Below are 25517 nucleotides of genomic sequence, written 5' to 3' on the forward strand. Positions count from 1 at the left end.
ACTTTGCGTGGCTTAACATGGCCTTGTGTAAATATTGTTCCCTTTAATGCAGTTTACTGTGTTAAAGGGATGGCAATGGGTGTTGCTGTGGACGTTCCCAGCAACACCCAATGGCTTTTTGATACTGCCCCAGATTTACAACAAATTGTAAATCTGAGGAAGAGCCAAAAACGTAGACCTCCCCAGGGGAGGCATAAGGGTGGTGCAACAAGGGGAAATACTTTTATTTCTCCTAGTTTTTTCTTTTTCTATGCAGCACACAGAGATGGAGCAAAACACCTTTAGTGATTGCTTTTGTGCAGGAAGGTGGCCTTTTCTGAACAACAATAATCATCCCTGCAACGCAGGCACCCTTGCATCATGGTGCAAGGTTGTCTGTGTTGGCGCTCGCCTGTTGTTTGTGCGCCAGAGCAGTAGTGTGTACAGGAATGTGCAGTATTCTTGTGAATATGATGCATTCCTGCACTTAAACAGTGATGTAGCTCGGCGCAGCAAAATTGCTTGCAGCACCGCACTGCTCCATTGCCCCTTAATTGCCAATGTGTTCGTGTGACCCTCCCCAATATGTTGTTCCAAGCAATGTGCATGATTTCTTCACAGCTCGTTCCAGAATATACAAGTTAGGATAGTATGCTAAGAAAACTGTTATTTTAAAATATCATCCTCACAAAAAAGGGTAAAAATGAAAACTGCGCAAGCGCATGCTGGGGAAAGTTAGTGTAGGCCGCAAATGCACACGATTAATACAGAAAATAACAGCCAAAAGCTGCACGTTTCTTTTCACTAACTGTTTAAAATAATGTGCAGAGCGTAAGAAAATGCAAGCAAAAGCATTCATAGAGCGTTTAATAGTGGAGTTTTATAAAATAACAATGATAATCACACATGTATTTGTTTTTCCTAGAGCGCATTTTACTGCTCTGCAGAGAAAGCCTCAAGTGTCTTTTTAGGTTTAGTTTGCTTATTAGAATGTAGAATGAAAATATGTAATCTGACCGTCGTGAGTTCCTGATAATGGCCAATGTTGTGTAGAGGAAACAATAAACATTATGAATGGAACTTCCTTGCCAAGCGGAGTATGTGGACATTTGTATAACAAATATGGATACATTTGCAAGATGGAGAAATGTACAAGCCACGGAAGAGCAATAACTTAATTTCCTTTGCTGAAAGGTTGATGAAGTGAGCTGTCAAATACAAAGGAAGTGTTGAAAAGTTAGGTGCATCGAGAATGGAGTGATTAGACACCCCTTGTTTTGAACCAATGACATTCGAGAATTCTATGTGTAATTAGGAGTTGGACCTTTTGTGAATTTAGGGTATAACTATTAGGAGTTAGAGGGTGGGGGTTAGGCACGTTTATTCCTACTTTGCGAGAGGAGAGAGCTGTGTTGCTGTGTTGCTGTTTCCTAACTTTTTGGCTGGCTATTTTTCTACTGATCCTGACTCTTTGACTTTGCTCCTCAATTCTTCTTGGGGATGCCCAACTTACTCTTATGGCCAGAGGGTAGCTTTTCAAATTTCTAATACTGTGCGTGATCGGTTAGTATGATATTCTAAATTTGCATAAATCCTAATTGCAAATGTCTTTATTCTTTTGTCTCTACGCCTATCCACTATCTCATTGCGCTGATATTTGAGATGTACAATCGTGATTTATTTTATTACTGTGCTCTGGTGTGATTATCTATGATTCAACCTGTATTGTACTTGATGAGCAATCACATTATTTAGATAAAGCATATTGATAAGAAAACAGATTTTGTCTTTGTTAGTGTCAATTTGGTTATATTGAATGATTGTTCTTTGTGATAGTACTTCTTTTGATTTCTGATATTAGTTTGCCAATCCCTGACCACTATCCAAGATTCATCGAAGAAGGAAGAGGTTAAAAACAATAATGAGCAAATTGGTAAGATTGGTTTAAACTCATGCAGTGTGAAAGGGACTGTTAGGTATTAAATTGGGCCCAGATGATAGAAATGTGTCGGTCCCTAAACGCTGAATCACTACCATTATAAGTAGGAAGTCCCACTTCCATTTTTTAAACTTTTCAGCCACCGTCCAATAAAAGAAATACATTTCCTTTCCACGGCTGAACTAAAAATGAAAAGGCCTGAACTGAGATGAGTAACTAACAGTACATTTATAGAATTGTTCAGTACATGTAGCTTTGCTCCTGACAACTAACATGATGAAATTGGGCTTTTAATGTTCTTTAACCTTATTTAGGAATGTTTTAAATCATCACTCTTATTTTATTTTTTAATTTCAGCCACGGAAATCCAACTGTGAAATATTTTCTTACCACTATGCAAATCTCTACTATTGTTAAGGCCACTAGTATAATGCAGCAACACTCTCTGAATTATGCAACCAAAATTAAATTCATGCAGCACACTCTCTGGCAGTATTGCATTCCTCCATTTGGGCTCAAATCAAGGTTTTTTGTGAAATCTGCAAACTATGTTGCAAGTTATTTGACAAATGCTGTAAATCCATAAGTATGCGGTAAAAACTACAGCCACTTAATTGTTTTATCCACAATTCATTCATGAAAGTTTAAAAGCTCTTAAATGTTGTAATTCCAATTAGTGCTATTTGTTAGCTGCACTTGAAAGAATACCACTACGAAATAAACATGTGGTATAAAAAGAAATGCATAACAAGTAACACGTGCAATGTGGGCCTATGTTTCCTTCTTGGGGTTCTGGTGGCCTGATGATGTATTTTGAGATGCCATCCATAATGTCATAAGTGATGTCATTTGACATGTCATGAGTGATGAAATATGTGAAGTAATAAAAATAATAAACAGTGCATGATGGGGGCGCAAGTTATAGTTAGCTCAGTAAACTATAAGTGGTGAATTTCTGAGGTTTTTACCTTATTTCTACACCTAACTACAATGTCACTTTAACAATGTTTTTTGAATGAATAATTATAATATATACATATTTACAAACATATATATATTTACTAATACCACCCTTCTTGTTATCCAAGATAATGTGCACTTCGAGATAAATGCAAATCAGTTTATTCCATTGTAATCGTTACATCCACCAAGCGAGGCATCAAAGGGTGTCTTTGATGCCTCACTTGATAGAAGTAACAACGTCACTTGAATAAACTGATTTACATTTACCTTGGAGTGTGCATCATCTTCGATAAGTAGAAGCGTTTTACTTGTAAATTTGGTTGGATTCTCATGCCAACAGCAGCTGCGAGGGCTCTGAAGGTTAATGAGAGCAGAGATGTGGGACACACACACACACTCTCTCTCTCTATGTCTCTCTCTCTTGATCAAACTGTTCAGGTATTTTTAGCTTTTATATTGAGTGGCATACAAGGTACACACACCAGCTCTATGACCTATTACCGGGACCTCTGTCTCTGAGATCCTCAAAATCTGATTCTGAGACACCACTACCTTGACGGATCCTAACTCTGCGGTTTCCTTTTCAGAGCAACTGTGACTCCTTTTGGTGTAAACCTGATAACTGGTTCTCATCTTTATCTAAAAAAACAAATGCCAAACTGAATTCATTAGACAAATTAAAATATAGGAGATGTAGCATTTAAAACACCGGCGGTAGACTGAAAAATTGGAAGCAGATTGTTGAAAGTCTATTGGGTAATGCCAAGACATCTTAGCACAGCTACTATATTCTCTTCATGGAGAATATCAACACATCTTGTCTGGGTAGCAACTATACTTTTTTGTAAAATGTACTTATAAAGTGTTTATAATATGTGTGTGTGTCTATATATAATATATATGTGTGTGTCTACATATGTTTGTGTGTGTGTGTGTGTGTGCACGTTGGTCAGAGTCCCTAGTTAGAATGAAAATTAAGATATATGTTTTAACTAAGTTAAAACTAGATAGAGGCCTATGCCATTATAAGGGTATGTCTGGACAGCCCAAAAAACCTAAAGGTTTTAAATACATTTATCCTAAAGAGATCAACTGTGTCCTGGTTTGGTAGGGTGAGTGGGAAGGCAGACCTGGAAAAATGAGCTCTGCCCCAGGACCATGACATATACAAACTGGTCACTCATGGAGACATAATTCAACATCTGATTGGCTGAGAATTGGGAGATAGAGCCTGGATGGTGATAGGATATGGATTATAAAGGTGAATCAGAGCCTGCTTGGTTTATGTCTGATGATAGCGTGCATGGATTGTGATTAAATCTGGTGACTGAGATAGAAGTATAAGTGGTTGGGCCGTTGGTAATATTGAAATGATGATATTGTGAAACTCCGCCAACTCTAAGACAGAACAGAGCTGACCTATCAAAGCCACTTGGGGATGGCAGCTGTGGTTTAAAAGCTGGATTTAAGAGATAACAGCAACCAATGAGACCCGATACCTTGGAATCCCTGTCAGAATCATCACAATATTGCCCTAAAGACATCCCAGCTGATAGGTGGATACAGTGAATTAATTCTTCCCTGTTAGCCACTCAAGAGGTTTGATCTTTTGTAAGCCTAAAAGATGCTTGGCCACATTAAGCAAGACAACTAATAACTGCAGAAAATCTCTTCAATGTGAGTGAGTCTTTATTGTACTTGACCACGACCAAGGGGTGGGACATAAATGGTTCCCTTGGATGTGAAGGCTCCCTTAGGGTTGCACACTTAAAAATGATGTCCTCAGATCCATTTATATCCACTCATTGTCCTAGGAGAAGTACTTAAGCCCTGAACAAGAGTTCAACATTTTGACCTGAGGCTCCCTCTGCCTGAAGCAAGGTGGAAGGGGCAGCATTGTTGCTAAAAGGGGAGTAATGAATCCCTCCAGGACACTGAGTTTGACCACATGGTCACAGGTTTAAAGCCCATCCAGTCAGCCTTTTATCCTTCCAAGAACAAAAGATGAGTACCTCTGAGCTAGGTATCAATAAATATACATTGTCCTGCAATATTGCCAAGACTTCCTAGGGTGTGAAGATACCCTCCACAAATATACCTGTTATGTTATGCTATTAAAGGTTTCAAGATGTCAGTAATGACTCGCTCCAGTTGACATCACCAACAATCTATGGCTGAAGCATGTTATTCCCCTAAAAACAAGCAATGGTGAGTATATTCACCCCTTGGAGTAACCAATACCCCTGGTAGTGGATGCTCAGGGAGTCAGAGAAGAGCGGGGTTTTAGATAAAATCAACCTGACTTGTAATACTTCCCTTAGTATGAAGACCTTGTTCTGTGCCTCTCAGTTAGACATTTGGGCACAGCCAACCAGATCTGTGGCTTGTGAACATTGACTACGGTTACCCAAGGCCTTCTTTGAAGTATCCAGGAAAAAAAGATGGAACCACTTAAAAGAGACATGTTAGATCATATGCCTATGGGGTAGAAAAAGGGTTTATTGTTCCTTGTTAATGTGGCCAATGGCCGGCTATGTATTCCAATGGCCAGAATACAGGCAAGGAATGATTGGGAGAAGGGTTGAAGAGGTGGAACATTGCTGCTCTTCTGAAGCACATCACAATGGTGGGGGAATACTTTAGCGGCAATATTTCTCACTATTATAAATTCAAAGATTGCCAACAAGAATATGAAGGGCTGAATGAACGAAATTCTAGCTACAGAAATGTTTATTTGTGAGAAAGTTGAAAATTTTAAATGAAAACACCACTGCATTAATGAGAAAACATGACCTGATATTAACTTAGAAAAGTCATAACAAAGTGAACTGTGGAAAATGTGACTTTCTTAAACGTGCTAATAATTATCTTGCAGCATGATATTCTGCAGAAATCTTTCATTTCCATTCAAGCGTTTACCTTGGGAATCGAGAGGGCAGACGACAGACCATCAGTAGATCCTTCTCAATTGGCTCAAAATGAGCTAACACCCAGAGTTTGTAACATATTGTTTTCATGTTTTTATATAGTACGTGTTCCTAGCTAAAGAGTGCGGCATCGCATTCTATGCACCTTTTCCTGCCATACACCTTAGCACTTGACTGTGCTACTCTTGCCCAAATTGCTGTTAGCTACTGCAAACAGTGATTTTCTGTCTCCTAGCTTTTTGTCGGGAGACTCCCGCCCTTTCTCAGCGCTGGTCATAGCTACTGCTGTGATTATTTCCTTTTACCGGATTTAATGGTTTCTCCTGCAACTGTTGGGGAACTCGGCTGAGTTTCCAGAACTACTCTTTATAAGAAATTCAATCTTTTATAACTTTCTATTTGTTTCTCAAAAATCTTGTTCTTTTCCAAATTGAATTCTTTATGGGTTCTTCTTAGGATAGGTGAGGTCCTTCACATTAAGATAGTTACTCTTTCCTTTATGGAAAACGCTGTTATTTTTACATGTTGACTCTAACCCAATCTTCTTGATGTTTCTGTAAGATGACTTATCTGACTAACCTGAATAAAAGAAACAAAAACAATTATTAATCTCTTAATGAGAAATGAAGCTTTAAAAACGCTAACAAACCTCTCATCATTGACTGAACTTAAAAATGCTGTAAGTTGATGTATATGATTTGTGCTCCATTATAATACGGTGGCAAAGATCTGTTGACTGAGAGACGGAGTTGGCGTGGAGTTAGCAATCTGTGTTATAAATTATGGGTAAAACTGTTTATACATTTTTCATAATTTTCCATGTTATCTGATCTGGTAGAAGAGGAGTAGGCTCACACCCTGAAAGGAGCTTTAAAATATTACCCAAACTCTATTTTGACAAGGCGGTATTCGAAGGCAGATCGGGTTTTTAAGGTGTGAGTATTAATAGGGAAACTGTATTGTGGTTGTGATTGAGTTTTACTTTTGGATTAATGTGTTGGGTTGAGTGAGTGAGTGAAATGAAGTGTTGATAAGTTGTTGAAAGAAAGAGATTAAAGATTTCAGTCTTGTTGTAGTCAAAAGATCCCAAGATAAAATATACACATTTGAAAACTTATTTACAGGATTTTGGGTGTAGTGTGTGAGGTACCATCACCCACAATATTGGCATAGAGATATTTGTTGTTATTGATCATTGTTAGTGCAACATAATGGCGTAAACGGGGAAAACTACATTGGTTTGGGTGATTTCACGCTGGTCGAGATTTCACCTGCGGTTGTGAAAAATTCTTGAATGATTGTAATACTGTTGTTACTATTTCGTAGAGCAAACAAGAATATGTTTTGGAGTTATTTGTTGAAGTTGTGTGAATACAAATAAAATTGTAAAGGAGGGTGAACTGCTGTGAGGAGTGAAGATGTACGTCATAGTTTTTCACGCTGAGATTGGTCAGTTGGTGTGTCTTCATGCTGGGATTGTTTGGTGACGTTGTTGTGCCGCCCTGGGATTGGGTCTCCAAAAAGTGAATACTGCAATTGCATTGAATACCGATAATTAAGAACAATAATAGCTGAAATGTAATTGGCTCATTGAGATTTGATGTATATAGGACAAAATCAAAACATTCTGAATAATTTGTGCTGGTTCCAATTGATTTGTCATTATGACATGTTGTAAAGATTTTAAGAATTTGGTGAGAGGGGATGTTACAATTCCAGTACGCAATGGTGAAGAGGCACCTCCTGAGGGTATGCCTGCATACATTAAGACTACTGAACATGGTTTGAACACTTGTCTTTGGCTTCACCAATGGAGTAGAATTACTGAGAAAGAGGATGTGGGAAATGTAGCACCCGTATTCTTGCCCATTTGAAGGGAAAATTATATGAGATGGAGCCATAATCTAGAGCCATTCAATATGAAGCAAGAAATGCGAGGGAAAGGGTTGCGAGGGAAAACAAGAGGAAAAAATACCAGAGAAGGACCAATAGATCAGTAAAAAATTATGCAGATGCCCAGTGTGAAGTGGAACAATGTAGATGGAGAAAGACAATTATAGAAAGAACCAGATTGTATCCAGTGATTACATCAGAAGCTGCCAAGAAAGGAAAGGATAAACATTCCACTAAGATAGAAGGGGAATGTTAACTTTCAGACCTCCACCACATGCCAGTCTAGCTGATCAGGAAGGATACGGTGCTACTACAAGCCCAACTGTAGCTACTGCCCCTATGGATCCAAGTGTTACACTGGTTGAACAACCCATACAGATTTTGCAATTTGCATCCACCGGTTGTAGCTCGACCACAAACTATAGTTCCTACTGTGACAAATATGGATGCAGTGCCTAGTACAGCCCCATTACCTATTGTAAATGTCCAGATTGCTCCTCAAGTTGTTGTGAGTCCTCCTCCACCAGCAGAAACAAGACCAGACACAAAATTAGCATCTTCATCTGGATTAGTTCCGACTTCCCAAAATGTGCAGATAGTTTTGTGGAAGCACCCACAAACACTACAAGCATTGATAGATGGAAGGACCTTAATCTTTACTGCTCAAATGACTCCTGGTGACATAAGTGTCACTGAGGAAGGATATATAGCAGCTTGGTTTGAGGAGACAGCAGGAAATAAGAAGGCAGAGAGCACAGAGGCACACGAGAAACCAGAGACAGAAAATTAGATACCCATAGACATATCAAAATTAAAGGTAATGTTGGAGGAAATAATAAGGGGATATTTGAAATCTGAGCACTTAGAACAAAATCAGAGAAATACATTAATCTGCCTGTGTAAGGAGATTACGGGAAAGCAGCTTTACTGCATGATAGATTGACTGAAATAGCCCAAAAATATGAAGTAGATCTCACAAATAATGTAAATTTGCTCCAAAGTTACAAGGTTCATTTAGCTGAACCAGCTATAGAAAACATGAGAGTTACAGGAATGCGTTTGCACATTGTGGAATTAGTCAAATATATCCGCAGATGGGAGGATACTGAGAAGCTAGAAAATAGATGGGCAAAGAAGTATGAAAAAAAAGAAGGAAGCAGGTATTACAGGAAAGCAAGATGAGCCAGATGAGGGAGAAAGTGACAGTTTACCGGCTCATAGAAATAGTGGGAGGGAGATATGTGCACATTCTTTGGAGTCTAGGTGACTTGGCAGCATTTACAAATAATTTTCCAAAGCTGAGAGACAAGCCGGTGCAGTTGTACACACAAGTAGTAAGGTTCATATAAATCTTAAAGGTGTTATTGACTGATTTGAATACATTATTTGACATTGTGGTGTCTGTTGATTTATGGGCTGAATGTAAGACTGCAGTACAATGGCGTAAAGAGGAACCAGTGAGGAAGGTTTGGACTAGTGCACCATCACCTGTGGTGATGGAAAAATACAAAGCAGATATTACCTCTTTGAAAGGCAGAGTACCCCCAAAAGATATGGATTGGCTCAAGATTAAGAGAATCACACAAGAGCCAAAGGAAACTGTTCATGAGTATTATGAGAGCTTATTGCACGTGTTTCAGCAGCACAGTAGATGTGAGTATCCTGAAGAAAAGGATATGGAGATTTTTGTATCCCAGTTTGTTTTAGGGCTGGACCCAGTAATCTGTTCGCACATAACACAAAGCATGATCTGCTGGCAGAACAAATCACTTGATGTAATCCTGAGATATGCAAAATACTGCAGCCACAAGTTAGGCATGAAACAGAAGAGACTAAATGAGAAATTCATGTTAGCATAGACAAAGCTGGCTCAGAAAGGTTTTCAGAACCCTTCTTTTGCAGGAAACATGCAAGGAGTTTCTGTGGCACAGCCTGGGTTTCAGGGAAACCAAGGAGGAATGAATGTGTTGCACGGTAGCAGTAGAGGTGTTTCTGTGGGTACAGTTCTGGATCAGAAGTTGTTGCTACAAAACAGATTACTGCCAGTCACATATGTCATAGAATTGAACATTGGAAAAGCTAATGTTGAAATAATCCGGATAATGCTGGAGGAATTGTAAAAATGCAGGAAAGTCTGCCAATCCAAAATGTGCTATGCAGCAAAGCATACAAATCCAAAATGTGCCTGCACGACAGATACAAATGTCCATGCAGGGACAGGCTCCAATGATGCCTGAACACCCACACAAATGGGAAATACTGGATTCAATCTAAATCAAATGCCACAAATGAGGCCAATCCATTTTTAAAATAAATGTTATGCCACAATATCAAAATCCAAACCAGAATGCATTGTAGCAGTTCTCCGTATTTGAGAATGATGGTTCTGGTTCAGATTCTTCCCAATGACGGTACCTGGGCGGTGAGGAAGATTGCGTACTTGGCACAGTCTTAGAGGTAGATCAGAGTGGTCCTTATGTAGACGCTGGAGTCTATGGCCACCCGGTATCCTTTCTCATTGTTACAGGTGCTACCAGATCCACTGTTAGGACAGTGTAAGTTCTGGACCTATCTCTCTCAGAGAAAATGATCCAAGTTGTAGGAGTCACAAATCCAATTTCAGAGAAAGTCCCAGTAAAAATAGGCTTGTTCAAAGAAAAAACACCAATTTGTCGTTTGTTCCTCGAGTCCTTAAAACCTATTAGGAAGAGATTTATTGTGCAAGTTAAATTGTACAATTTATTGTACACCGGATAGTGTAGCCTTTCAGACTTATGATGAGGGCGTGGATTTCAAAATGATCAAGCAACACGCTGAGACAGGAATGTTCTAATTGCTAACCATTAGCAAATTACATGAGGATTTGACGGAAACAGTAAACACAGAAGTTTGAGATTTCACAGGGTAAGACATCAGACTTATTAAAGGTATAGAACCAGTCCAAATCCCCGTGAAAGCAAATGCTGTTTATCCCACAACATCACCATATCATTTGACACCAGAAACAGTTTCAGGAATAAAACCTGTAATAGATGACATGCTGCAGAAAGGGATCCTGATAGAACTAATTGGAAGTGGTGCGTGTGTGGCCACAAGATCTACTACCACGCCATCCTAGGGCGGGAGGTCCACCGTGGTCCTGTCTGCGGTTGGGGCACTGCTTGGGTGCTACTAACGTATTGAAGGTGGCAACGCCGCTGGTCCTCCGGGATGTCGGCCAAATGGCTGTGTAAGAGTGATTCCAACTGCCTGCACGAGGGGTTCCCCCCCTGTGTTGTGATATGCCCGGAGGGCGACTGTACCTGTATTGCCTCTTTGTATTAATAAAGACTTGTTGAAAACTTTAAAAAAAAAAAAAAAAAAACTAATTGGAAGTGCATGAAACTCTCCAATTATGGGTTACAGAAGCCCAATGGGAAATATTTTAAAAGTGCAGGATTTAAGAGAGGTGAATGAAATAGTAGTGCCCTGTTGTCCCATGGTACTGAATCCAGCCACCATATTATTTCGGATCCCATGTACTGCAGAGTGGTTTACAGTCTTTGGCTTGTGCCAGGCTTTCTTCTCAGTGCCATTGCATGATGAAAGCCAGTTTCTATTTTCCTTTGTGTTCCAGCAGAAAGCATTAACACGATGTTGTGGCCCGCAAGGGTATACAATGGGTCCATCTATTTCCAACTAGATTCTGAAAAGAAATCTAGAGACCTTGCAAATGCCTTGCAATTCTGTTCTTGTCCAATACAGAGATGATTTGCTTGTGGCATCGGAAACACGAGATACATGTAAACATTACTCCATTGCACTCTTCAATTACCTGGCTGAGAACAAACACAAAGTGTCTCCAGGGAAACTGCAGTACTGTCAAAAAGAGGTTCAATTTCTGGGACACATCATTGTGTAAGGACCTAGTAAGGTGTCTTTAGAAAGAGTAGAAGCGATCTTACAGATATCATGAACTCAAAAGGAAGTGAGAATGTTTTTGCGAAAGGTTGGCTACTGCAGGCAGTGATTATCAATTGTTTCCTTGACAGCCAAACCTCTACTGAGGTTGACAAACAGGGATGTGTCTGATCCAATTCCACAAGACAACGAATGGTCAAATGCGTTCCTAGAGCTGTAAGAGAAATTGTGCTGTTTCCTGCAGCTAGGTATGTATGATTACACAGAACAGTTCATATTGTTTTGCAGTGAGAAAGATGGGTGCACTCTCTCAGTTGTGACATAAACGCATGGAGGGGCTCGAAAGCCCATTGCTTATTTTTCTACTACCCTTGATTCTGCAGGTCTTCCTGGTTGCCTTAAATCAGCAGCTGCAGTAAGTATTAGTCTGGAAAAGAGTGAAAACATAGTGAAGAAACACTCTTTAACTGTTGTGGTCACACACTCTGTGGAGCTAATACTAACAAGAACAGAAAACCTAGCATTTGAACCCCAACAGACTGACTACATACAAGTAAAACATACTTTCTTCAGATATTATCGTCTTGAAAAGGTGATGATGAAGATTGATATGAAATGGAACATGGTTGCCTAGATGTCACGGAATTATGCACCAAACCCTAACTTGATATTTAGGATGAACCCCGGATTGAGCCCGACCAGGTATTGTTTGTGGCTGGTTCATGCTTGAGAGGGAATGATGGCACACTAAGAGTACCATATGTTGTGTGCATTATAAATGTTGTTGAGGCTTCATTGCTTCAGAAGGTTTTCTCTGCCTAAGTTGCTGAATTGATTCCTCTTACTAGAGCTTGTCATTTAACTGCACAAATGAAAGTCACCATATTCACTAATATCCAATACAGGTTTGGTGTTGTCCATGAGTTTGGACAATTGTAGTCCAAGAGAGGGTTTCTTACTTTCTCAGGTTGGAAGCTCTTCAGCTACCCAGAGAAATTGCTGAAATGCATGGCTCATCAAAATGGAAGCAGATGCAACCGATATGCGGACTCAATTACTTGATAAAATACTGATTCACATACTTACAATGCTAGAGAGATCCCATTTAGTTACTCCTTTGTAAGCTACAAGAAGGATGATCATTCAACTAATGTTTATTCTAGATTAGTTCAAGAATACACTAATGCTATGGGCACAAAGGATTGTTACGTATGTGCACACTTACCTCCTTCAGTTTCTGAGGAAGTTCCTTTTTATCACATGCCTTTATCCTATGCTAGTTCTTCCATTATTCTATTCTCATTAGTTTACAAACGTGGACACTTTGAGCATTGTTTTTCCAACTATGATTTACTCCTTTCTAACGTGCCTCTAATAGAAAGCATGAATTTACACCTGTCAGCAAGAAAGATGGACACATCTTGGTATTATTTCTTTCCTCATGCACCTGTAAAAGCTTCCAAAAACAATTTAACTTGTTTGATGCAGCCAATAGAGAAAACTCACATTATGGCTTTAGAAAAAAGATACACTAACATGACACAAACCATCGACAAAAAGAGAGAAGTTTTAGAAAATGCTTGGAAGAAGGAAGAAGGAAGAAAATGTATTTAGAAAGAAATAGGTTTACCCTAAGCTAAGACAAGACAGCCAACACAAAGGATACATTTGTGTATACAGAAGACAGACACTTAAAAGGAGTAGACATGTGGGGATTAGTAGCTGTGAGCACTAATTCAATTTGACAGGGGGAGCAAGGCAGTTTCTACAGTGGGACAAAAATGCGATTTTATGGCCTTATTACATTTGTGGACAGAACGCTAACTTTTTACTGCCAACTGATTAGGAGGATACGTGTTACTTAGGCAAACTAATTCCAAAGATGTACCATGCGAAGATCTTAGACGCATTAACACTAACACCAGCACATAGATCTAGAAGTAGCACAGAGACAGGTGCCAAATTAGTAGGGGATATATTTGGAGCAATTATTCCACCTCTGGGAATCATTCCTAAATGACAAAAAGATTAGAAAACTGGAATCAGTTGTCAACAAAATGGCAACTAGCACATCTGGAGCTTTGCTTGTAATTAACACAGAATTAGTTGCTATATGGTCCATGGTCTTACAGCACCGACTTCCTTTAGACATAATATTCGCAGAGAAAGTCGTTAAAATGCTTAAATTAACCCAGTGCTGGTCATATATACCTGATGAAAGTAAGGAAATAGAAAGATTTGCAAAGAACATTTCAGGCTGTTAACCTGAACTACATGAATTGAAAACACCAAGTCTGTTTAGGTTAAGGGATAGCTACGATTGGATATTGGTTTTCAAAGCAGGCAAGGGTATATTGAAGGCTATTTTAATGCCAGTGATAATAGTGGGGATTTGCTTAATTTTTGTATATGCCCTATTTCTAAGCTGTAAATACATAATACACAGAAGAAAGAGAAGTCTGTAAAGAAAATTATATGAAAAGGACATAGTACTGAGAGACATTATGAATGATGATTACATGAAATCTCTGAAATTTAGGGGTCAGAAAAGAAAAAGACAAGACTCAACTGACGATAAAAGTGCACTCTGACTCGGAATCACATGAGAACTGTAGTTACGTGATGGTTTAAAAATCATCAGAGGGGGGAATTGATCAAGTTGAAAATTATGGATGAAAATAACCTTACATTAATGTAAAACCGTGACCTTATATTAACATAGAAAATGCATAACAAAGTGAACTGTGTAAAATTTACCTTTCTCAAATGTGCTAAAAATTATGGTGCAGTAAAATATTTTGCAGAAATCTCTCGTTTCTACCAACCTTTCACGACTAGGCCTTATTTGCCTTCATATTTTCTTACCATTCCCCTTTAAATAAAATGAACGCTTTTTGAAAATGCTGATTTAATGCTAGTATTTGACTGTAGAACTTGTCATTGCTCTAAAATGTGCTTTATTCAATAAAATATTTTATTTTCTTGCATACACCATATGATTTAATTGTTTTAGACAGATGCATTTGCTATGTGCTTATAGTTCCCATGATTTAACCAGGATATTGCAGATAGAAAATGTTTCATTTAATGACGAGTCCGTTGAACATACAATGGAACACTGAACACCTAACAGAGTAGGCTTGCAAAGGTTCTAGTAAGAACCTTCTCTATTATAGCAACTGCAGGAAATGTTGCCAAAGACAGATAACACCATGACGACTCAAGCGTTTGCCGTGGGAATCGAGAGGAGAGACGACAGACCATCATTAGATCCTTCTCCATTGGCTCAAGATTAGCTAACACCCAGAGTTTGTAAAATAGGTTTTCGTATTTGTATATAGTACGTATTCCTAGCTAGAGAGTGGCAGCATTGCATTTTATGCACCTTTCCCTGCCATACCACTTAGCACTTGACTTTGCCCGAATTGCTGTAAGCTACTGCTAACAGTGGTTTTCTGTTTTCTAGCTTTTTGTTAGTAGACTCTCTCTTTTTTACTATGCTGATCATAGCTACTGTTGTGATTATTACCTTTTACCTGATTTAACGGTTGCTACTGTGACTGTTGGGGAACTCAGCTAAATTTCCAGAACAACTCTTTATGGGGAGTTCAATCTTTTATAGCTTTTAACTGTTTGCTCCAAAAATCTTGTTTTTCTCCAAATGCAACTCTTTATGGGTTCCTGTTAAGTTGGGTCCTTTACATTAAGATAGGGACTCTTTTCTTTATGCAAAACACTGTTACGTTTACATGTTGAATTTTCTTAAAATTTCTGTAAACAGATTTATCTGACTAATCTGAATAAAGGAAACAAAAATCAATTACTAATCTCTTAACGAGAAGTAAAGCTAACAAAAATTTACCAAACCGCTCATAAATGACTGAACTTTAAAATGTTGTATGTTGATGTATTTGATTTGTGCTCCTTTCTAACACGGTGGCAAAGATCGTTTGCCCAAGAGACGGAGTTGGTACGGAGTTGGAGATCTCTGTCATAAGTTAGGGGTTGAACTGTTTATAGATTTTTTATAATTTTCCATGCAATTATCAGTGACCAAGAGAAATCTATATGAACTTCCTCATATATGTGTCACAGTCAGCTGCGGTCTGTGCAGGTAAAAGTGGTGGAGCGGTGGGGGAGGTGGGGCCGGGTGGGGGGCATTTCGACAGATGATGACGAGGGGAAATTAATTATTTATTCAATTTTCCCTCGACATCGTCCGTCGAAATCCCGCCTCACCGCTCTTACCTGCACGGGCCGCATGAGTGAGACAAGACTTCAAAACTGAATGTACAAACACTGTCTCCTGAATTCACAATTGGAGACGACCTTTGTGTTTCAGATTACATGTATTTATAAGCAATGTCCAGGTATCTTTAATGTTTTTAAACAGGCATATTCTCTCTATATATCAGAGCCAATAGCAGATTGCGTTTTGAGTACCGTTGCGGGCCTATATTCTATTTATTAAAGAAAGATACATTTTGAGCAACAAAAAGATCAGTGGGTAAATACTCAGATAAATCGAAATACACTGATATCCTTTACACACATAACCCACATGTATTGAACTCATAGAATGTTATCAAACCACTAAAAAGTTGAATACTTTACCCTACAGACAATGGAGGGTAGATGTCTCTAATCCTTCTGAATGTTAGGATCCTAAAAAGGAGGTGCTTCACACTGTTTAGGTGTGCTCTATGGTGCCCAAAGGCTATACTACAGTGAAATGAGGGAAAGGACTATAACGAAAAATTGTGAAAAGTATCTGAAAGAGAGCTAAGCTTTTATAAGAGAAAAACACGAATTTTCACATTTTCTCCAAAGTTCCGGTCGGTACTTGAGATACAGATTTGCAACATTTAAAATCTTCTTTGGTAGCTCCCCTAAATATGTTTAGGTAGAAGCTCTGCAGACACTTTTCATTAGACAGCACTGTAGTAGATTCCTTCACATCATTTATTTTTTTTAAATGTGGGGGGGGCACTTGGTAAAGGAACCACTTGTGTAGCCAATCTTGTTGGGCGGGAAGCCAACTGATGACTGTGAGTTTCTTGATTCTTGAAGCCCATAGCCCATCCAACATTGGCATCCCTTTCCAGCCTTATATTTCACATTTCCAAACCAATCCCTTCCTTTTTCTTCTTACCCGTTTATTGCCTCCCTTCTACCCACTTCCCTTCCTCCCACAACCCTCCCTATTCCCTTTATTCACTACATATTCCTACTCTCCCCCTACTCTCTAATTTCTTTCCTACCATTTTGCTCCTTTCATTTTACTTTGATTGCCTTTCCTCTCTGCATTAATCCTCCTCTTTTGTCCCATCTCATTTCCTGCAGCCTTTTGATACCCAATCTGTCCATTTCTGTCTTTTCCCAGCAACTTTCAATTCTGTACCCAGCACTACTCTTACCCTATGCACTATTTTTCTTCCGTTCACCTCCCCTTATGCACCCCATGAGCTTTCCTACCTTTTCACATTCATTCCTTTCTTTCTTTTCTCCTTTTTTCTCTCTCTTCACCTCCCCTGGCCCCTTCCAAATATCTCCCCTTGCATTCACCCACCTTCTTCACCTCCCTTTTCCTTCCGTTGTTTCTCTCCTCTCATCTCGCCTCCTCTGCTCTCCTCTCCCTGCTTCCCTTCCCTTTCCTTCCCTTCTCTCTCCATTTTCTTCTCCTGTCTTTTCTCCCCTTCCCGATCTCTCCTCACATCTCCTGTTCCTTCAGTATTTGGACGAAATATCGGATCAGAAATATTACACATAAAACACACACAAAAAATATATTGTAAAACAATGTTTAATAATAGTGTTATATTAAATATTTATGTGTATATAAATATACACACACAGATATATTTATGTTTGTATGTTTATGTAAGAATACATGTATATAAAGTATGAAATGGCACGTACATTTATTTAATTTACATTATCTTAATGTTATGTACTAAAATAATTAAAATTTGCTATTTTAAACTATATATAACTTAAAAAACAATATTTTTGTATGTTTTCTAACAATATTAGTGTGAGACAGTATTCTTTTTAATATGTTCGTACTTACCTTTATAAATGTAGAGAAACTATATATTTGTAATCAATATGTTTGACAAAATATTTCTGTATCATGATATTGTTGTGATCGATATTATGTCAGTGATCCATTCCTTCTTCTCTTTCATCCTTTCCCATCAACCTCCCTGCCCTTCATCTTTCTTCCTCCTCTCCTTTTTACTTTATATTACAAGCCCTTCCCTTCACTTCACTTCCCTTTCCCTCCCCAGCCCTTACTCCCTTTACTGTCCCTTTCCTTCCGTTGTCGACCCCTTCACTTCCCTTTCTCTTCCCAAGTCTGGTCATCTCTCTCCTTCCCTTTCCATTCCTTCCATCCTTTTCTGTTAACTTCCCTGTCCTTTACCTTTCTTTCTACTCCACTCTCCCTTCACATTCCCTTTCCTTCTCATTCAACTCCCTTCCATTCCCTTGCAAACTCCTTCACCTCCCTTTTCCTTCGTCAGCTCTTTCTCCTCTCTTGACTTCTCCTTTCTTCCCTCTCCTTTTTATCTTCTCCTCTCTTTTAAATGTTTTCTTTTTATTCCATCACTATGCTCTCTTCTCTCCTCTTACCTCTCCTTCGCTTCCTTTCCTACCTCTCTTTTCCATCTTTCAAAATGTAACCCTCTAAACCCCATCCTCTCTAGTCAACCATACTAATATGTAATGTTGAAGTGACAGGAGCTTGTCACTTGTGTCGAAAAGCTTCTGGGGTTTTCTGTTGTAGGGTGTCTGGTCTAAGACATGGTTGGGATTTTTTCTGAGAGGCATACATTTAGAATATTCCTCTGGGTGCATGAGTGGCAAAGTGTACAAAAAGTGATGGAACGATTACTTGGATTAATCTCAGCCACTGGCAATTACTCAGGCCGTATCCCAGTCCATCGCTATTTTGCACACCATGCCACCTCAGTTTGAACTGAGCCTGAACTGGGACACAAGCAAACACATGACCGGTTTCACACTGATTAGGGCTCATCAGCAAGGTATAGCTTGGTTCCAATGAAAAAGTGTGCAGAGGACCTACATCTGGGCATACCGGTCCCACTTAGGATGACGCACTAAAGTATACAAAAAGTGATGGACCTACGGTGCCCCCTGTTTATCCCTGCACCCGGTGGCAGGCACCATAAGGTGCCTGCCACCGGATGCAGGGATGAACGGCACCTCTGCTTTTTGCTATGGGAGCATGTGTTGGATTTTGGAGGCATCAGTGAAAGTGTTGAACTATAAAAGCATTATATTTATTATTCTCACTCCAATGTAAGCAAAAACATGGAAAGTGTTGCATGTATGATGGGTTACATATACCATTCCGAAATACCATTCTAAATCCTAATCATTTTTAAACAAGCATTTTAAACCTAACAACATACAATTATTAAAAAAGTCAAACTGAAAAGTATTTACTACATAATTTCCCTAACTTTAATGAAAGAAATAATATTATAGAAATAATTTGAGAAATATTTTTAAATCAATACACTTTCCTCCCTGCTACCACAAAATGTACAACCCTGCAAAAGAAATTATAATAAACAACAAATACAAATAATACAATTAAAAACAATAATAAATATCAAATACATTTATTAATTGACAATTAAATAAAAGAAATAAAGAATATACAAAACAAATAATGAATTATATATGTACATATTTAATTAGCAATTAAAATATGATTTAAATAACTTCCCAACCTATTTCCCTACAAACACAAAAATCTGCAACTAAAACATAAATTACTCATTTAACTATGCAAATACATAATATCATACATAATATTTTAATCAAAAGTACGAAATACACTTAAATAATTAAAACAGCAATTAATTAATTAGTCAATTTACATATTTAATCACCAATTACATATTTATTAACATAACAAATTCATTAAAAATAAAAAACAATACTTTATAATTTAAATTACTTCCCACTCTATTACCCCCAAACTCAACAACCCCAACTGAATAATTATTGATATAATTAAATGCAAGGAGAATTGTAATTAGACATTAAAAATGATAAACTATACATGCAATTTTAAATCAATTATATGAATAATATTAACACCTAAAATAAAAAAAATAACAATTATATATTAAATTCATTAAAAAAAATATGTAATCAAACTAGTGAACAACTGAATGTCAGAGTAATGTTAGCGCACTCCAATTCAAATTACAATAAGTGTTCAAGAGCTTTTAATGTCCTTGATAAGGTGCTCCGAAAAAGGGAGGACCAGCCACCTCAAATGCTGCTCAAGTAGGGAAGTGAAAGTCCCCCAATTCCAACTGCAATGGCGGGCATTCCTTCAGAAACCATCAGAAAGTATTCAAAGTACATCAGATCGATTCTTCTTCATTGGCAATTTTCTTTCACACACGTTCTAGCCAGCCAACATGTGTTTGTCACACAGTATTAATTAATGACTTCACCAGGGCTAGAAAAAGTATAAACAAGTTATAGTCAGCCCATCTCAAAAATCGCCGTGCCTTCATCGCAAGACATAAGGTGAGTTGTCACACACAAGAATCACCAATAGTGTTTATAGGTGCATGCTATATGCACAGAAAGTGATATAAATGATCACACCTATAGTCAATATTAGTCCTCCATAGGGAAGGCAAAAAGATTTCATAAGCAACACAATAGTTCAGCACCATATCATAAGACACTTACTTCGTGCATCAGTGATATTTCAAAATGGCCAAAAAACAGACCCAAGGTGTGCGTGGGCATGTAGAAAGAACAAGAAAACGAGTAGGTAAGTGAGCAAGAATCTTACCTTTTAATCCAAGGGCAGATTTACTAACATTTTGCATCGTGAATGTGCAACTTTTTTGATGCAGCAGCAAAGCAAAATTATATTTGTGATGTACAAAGACACACAAATCAGATTTGTGTTGCTTTGGGTGGGATTTTTTCCAAAAAGTAAGCAATGCTTTACGTTAGGGAGGTGTTCCACGGGTGTAGAATGGGCATTCCCATTCATCCACCCATGGAATTTGGCACACTACCAGATTTACTAAACCTAGGAAACCTGGGAATATGTCATAAAGCTATGTCTACATGAGGCAGCCGTAAGAAGGAGAAATAGCATTATTTGTCCTTGTTACTTCCTCTTTCTATGTGTCCTTTATTCTGCAGCACACATAAATAGTGGAAAATGCCTTTATGGATTGCTTTTGTGCAAAAAGCTATAGCTTCTTGCACAAAAACCATCCTCCCTGTGTGAGAGCTGTTTTTTCTTAATTGCATTAGAAACCTAGCTTACGCTAACATAAGCTGTGTTTACACTGCACTCCATCTTGAATCTCTGTTGTAATACACCACATGACTACTACTAATGTTGTTTCCCTGTTCTATACAAAGAACTACGAGCTTTACACAAACAAACTGAGGGAGTTCCCACAGACTTTACCCACCCTGTTCCGAATCAAGAACATCCCAACTGTCCCAGACTAATGTTGCACAATGTATCTATTCATCAAACTGTGGAAATGACTAAACTCAATGTATTATTACTGTGAGAGAATGCTCATGTATTTTGTAGTAAAATGTTTCTTCTTGCTTTTTCTTCATTGGAGTAAACTCTGTGAACCGTGCACTTGTGTAGACCTGTGTGAAAGCCATTGTCTACAGTGCAATAAAAAGACATGCTTTTCATTGTACCCTGGAACCCCCTATTCTCCACCTTTAGAAGGTGAATCTGTGTCAGATTTCATATAGAACTTTACTAACTTCTTTGTAATTATGACATGCATGCTTTGGCACTTTTTATGTATTTTGTCAATCAATCTCTTATCTAAACCTAAAAAACTTTAACTTGTGTCTGTCATTCATTTTTTTTTTTTTTTAAACAAATTTTATTAAGTTTGTCAAATGATATAATTACACATAGTAAGATACGTATACTGTAGCTTTGAGCACCAGCAGCCACATTTGTTAACAACAAGTTGTGAAATTGGTAAAGTTTGCTTCCAGTTTTGTGTGTGTCATTTATATTGAGAATGGTTTCATCCTGAATATTGAATTTGTCTTAATGTATTAGAGAGGAGTCCAATCGAGGAGCACCACATTCCGTATTGGGATTACACCGCTCCTAGCAGTTGGCACACTATTAACATAATTTAACACTGGGCTACGCGCTGACAGATCTGGTGACAGAGATGATGGTTTCGATTGGATCCAAACAGTAACTGAGCAAATCAATTGGCCATAGAGCGGATAACTATACTTTCATGGTTCAGATGGTTTTCACCTCAGATTAAAATTGACCCAGTCCCAACCCAATCCTGGTTTTGGGAGGCGAGGGGGCTGAAGAAGGATGACACGAGTATCAATAGGGATTTACATAAATGAATTAATTGTAAAGGAGTGCGTGGTGGGAGTTGTAGTGGGCGCATTTGGTGGAATTATTATGTGGCTTTAGCTGTCAGATTTGTGGAAGCGATAGTGATTGCAATTTTAATGATTTTCTTTGATTTTTGAAGTTGACAAGTATATTAGATATTATACATCTGACAAAAAAAGAGAAGTGCCTTAAGTTAGGGTTTTGAATGTATTAACTTGTCTGCTGGTGAGGTGTACTGTGAGGTACTATCACTTACACCAAAAAAAGCGACGTAACTTTTCTTGTGTAGACGTACTAATTGAATTCAGTAGCAGTTCATTCCTTGTGGCACGGGAGGGAGTGCGGTGACCCGCTACGGACCGCAATGGACCGCATCAGGGGAGAGGACTGCAAGTCCCAGACTCCCCAGTCCAGTGTGTCGTCACCGCTCCTCCCGGAGGCGCTCAAATTGCTGCCATGGGTACCACTCTGCGGAAGGCCCGCTAGGGACAGCGTCAGGGGAGAGGACTGCAAGCCACAGACTCCCCGGTCCTGCATGATGTCACCACCATGCTCGGAGGTGCTCAAATTGCTGCCGCAGGTCCCGCGGTGTGGGACACATGCGGGCCTGTCCTGCGTCCATCATCAACCGGAAGAGACTGGACTGGGCCCCCCCTATTATTTTTGGATTTTGGAGACGGACGCACATTTGAAAAGTAATCTCTCTGACTTTGCGGCCATCTAGTTTTATGGGAGTAGTGTTTTCCTGTGTAAACCTTAAGCACAGCCTGTAGTTTTGTGGAAATTAGATTCCTGGGTATTGGGAAGAGAAAGGCGGAATCCTCCAACGCGACTGAGAAAAGACCGAGAGCGGGCAAAACAATACTGTCCTTTTTAAATCAGGCCGTGGGGGTGCTCTCAGATGAGATCACTAGTCCCAAAATTGAGTTGGCAGTTAACCATCATGCCACAACACAAGACAAAGAATGCACAAAATGAGGGGGCTGCCGATTCTGTTAATGCCATTACCACCATACCTCCGATGCCTCCTTCCTCCACTCAAGCCCCTATGTCCAGTCTTTCCAGCACCTGGGCTCTACAGTCTAATGTCAGTGATACAACATACAAGTTACGTTATGTTATGGTATGTTATGTTATGTTATGTTATGTTAGCATACTTGTAGAGTGCAACGTATACCCGGAGGTGTCTTGGTTGCCACATTGCCTAGTAGATAGCTGCCTTTGACCCCGGTCCGTCACGGCTTGTGCCAATTGAACGGAGGGTCATTCCTGGCAGTCACTGCTTCCGGTTGTATTACCGGAAGCTGTAGGTTAGCGCGCCAGCTTTTTCACGCCTTCTTCTATTTAATCAGGCAAAGGGCGCGGACGCGCGCAGGCGCACGCCGGCGGCATGCCAAAGGCAAGCCTGTCTGCGCCCGTCCGCGCCTGACCGACGCCAGGACCCCTGCATTGTTTCCCCCTTGCTTTCGATTCATTCACACTTCTCGGGACCTCTTCTGTGCTAGAGGTAATATGGGATATATTACATACTCAAGCAAACAAATAAAAGATTTAAATTCCCCTCTGATAGAACTTACTGATGTACTTGAAACAGAATTATCTAGGATCCCGGAAATCAGGCGCTCAGCCTATCTTACTAGTCCCAAAAAGACCACTACATCTTTAGGTCCAAATCAGCACAGTGCTCCCAGACAACTCTATTTTATTGCACGCTCCATCTCTAAACATTCAATAGAGATATGGAGCCTTTTAGATCTAACAGACCCTGACACCTGTTTTGTTACGGAGACCTGGCTACATAAGCATGCTTCCCCTGATGTACATGTTGCCTTTCCTTCGCAATATAAAGTCACTCGAATAGACAGGAAAGAGACTAGAGTGGGCGGCCTATTAATTGCCTCTAAACATGATTTAAATATTACTGTCTTAGAAAGTTTTATTCACAGTCATAAAGAAATGTGTATCTTTAAGATCAACGGCCTCTCCAATGGCTCCTGGAGAGGGGCTTTAATTTACCGACCCCCAGGAACAAAAGAGGACTTTACAGATAAATTATTAGAAACTATTGCGCCACATGTTCTAGCCTCAGACAATTTTCTCCTAATCGGAGATTTTAATTACCATGCTGAAATGCTATCCAACCCTGATACCGATAAATTGATCTCTAACATGAATACCCTTGGTCTTGTTCAGTTGGTCACAGGCCCCACACATAGCACAGGCCATACTCTCGAGCTTCTTTTTTCTAATTCGTCTGGAATGACGGTGGAATCCCCCACGCCGTTATTATGGACAGATCACTACCTACTGAAATTCGCTATCCCTATCATTACAGCCAAGACTATCCTGGAAAGCGAACTCATTTTGCGCAGACCATGGCGCAAAGTCACCCTGCCCCTTTTCCTAAAGCATTACTGCCCAGATCAGACAGATCCAGAAGCCAGCGTAAATCAAGTGGCACTGCATCTTGACAAAGCTATTCTGACTGCATTAGATAAAATTGCCCTTTTTAGTAATGTCAAGATTAAGACTAGAACCGCTCCCTGGTTTACTGACCAACTAAAAATAACAAAATGTTCATGTAGAACCGCTGAAAGACAATGGCGTAAAAGTAAAAATCTAGCTGATCGCGAAAGCTACAAGAAACTGCATCATGGCTACATGAATGAAATAAAATTGGCAAAAAAAACTTTCCTTATAGACCGGATAAATAAGGCAGAAAACTCTTCTAGGGAACTTTACCAAATCTTAAAGAATTCACAATCCCTAGTAATCAGCCTTCAGTGCCTGTTTCTCAAAATTGGACTGACTTACTATCTAAATTTTTTGAGGAAAAAATCACAGTCATTCACCAGTCTCTTATATCTTCACATAATAGTACTTACCCTGAAGATTTGCCTTGCCCTCTACCAGACCCTCCTTGCCTCCTAAATGAATTTGTAAAATGTGACTGTAAGTCTGTCACCTTTGTCATGCAGAAGATAAAGTCGGGCTCTCCTGCAGATCCCGTCCCTCCCAAATGTTTCTCCATCATCGCTCCAATACTTTTGGAAAGACTGATTGACCTATTTAATAAGTCATTTTCGTAAGCTGACTTTCCTACAATCTGGAAAGCAGCCAGAATAAGGCCGATTCTAAAGAAACCGACGGCTGATCCAAAACTTCTTTTAAATTACCGTCCTATCTCTTTACTCCTCTATTTCGGGAAGATGTTGGAGTCCCTTGTAAACCAACAGCTTGTAGACCATCGTGAAAGCCACGGATTCTTAGACCTCTCTCAGTCTGGTTTCAGAACGGCACATAGCACGGAGACAGCGCTGGTCGAGGTTACTGATAACATCAGACTGGCTGTAGATAAACACTAGTCAGTCATCCTCGTCCTGCTTGATTTGTCTGCCACCTTTGACACCATCTCCCATAACATTTTAGAACAGCGGCTTTGGGAGATAGGTGTCAGAGGGAACGCCCTCAAATGGTTTAATAGTTACCTATCTGAACG

The sequence above is a fragment of the Triturus cristatus genome, chromosome 2_1, assembly GCF_964204655.1.
Source record: "Triturus cristatus chromosome 2_1, aTriCri1.1, whole genome shotgun sequence".
NCBI lineage: Eukaryota > Metazoa > Chordata > Amphibia > Caudata > Salamandridae > Triturus > Triturus cristatus.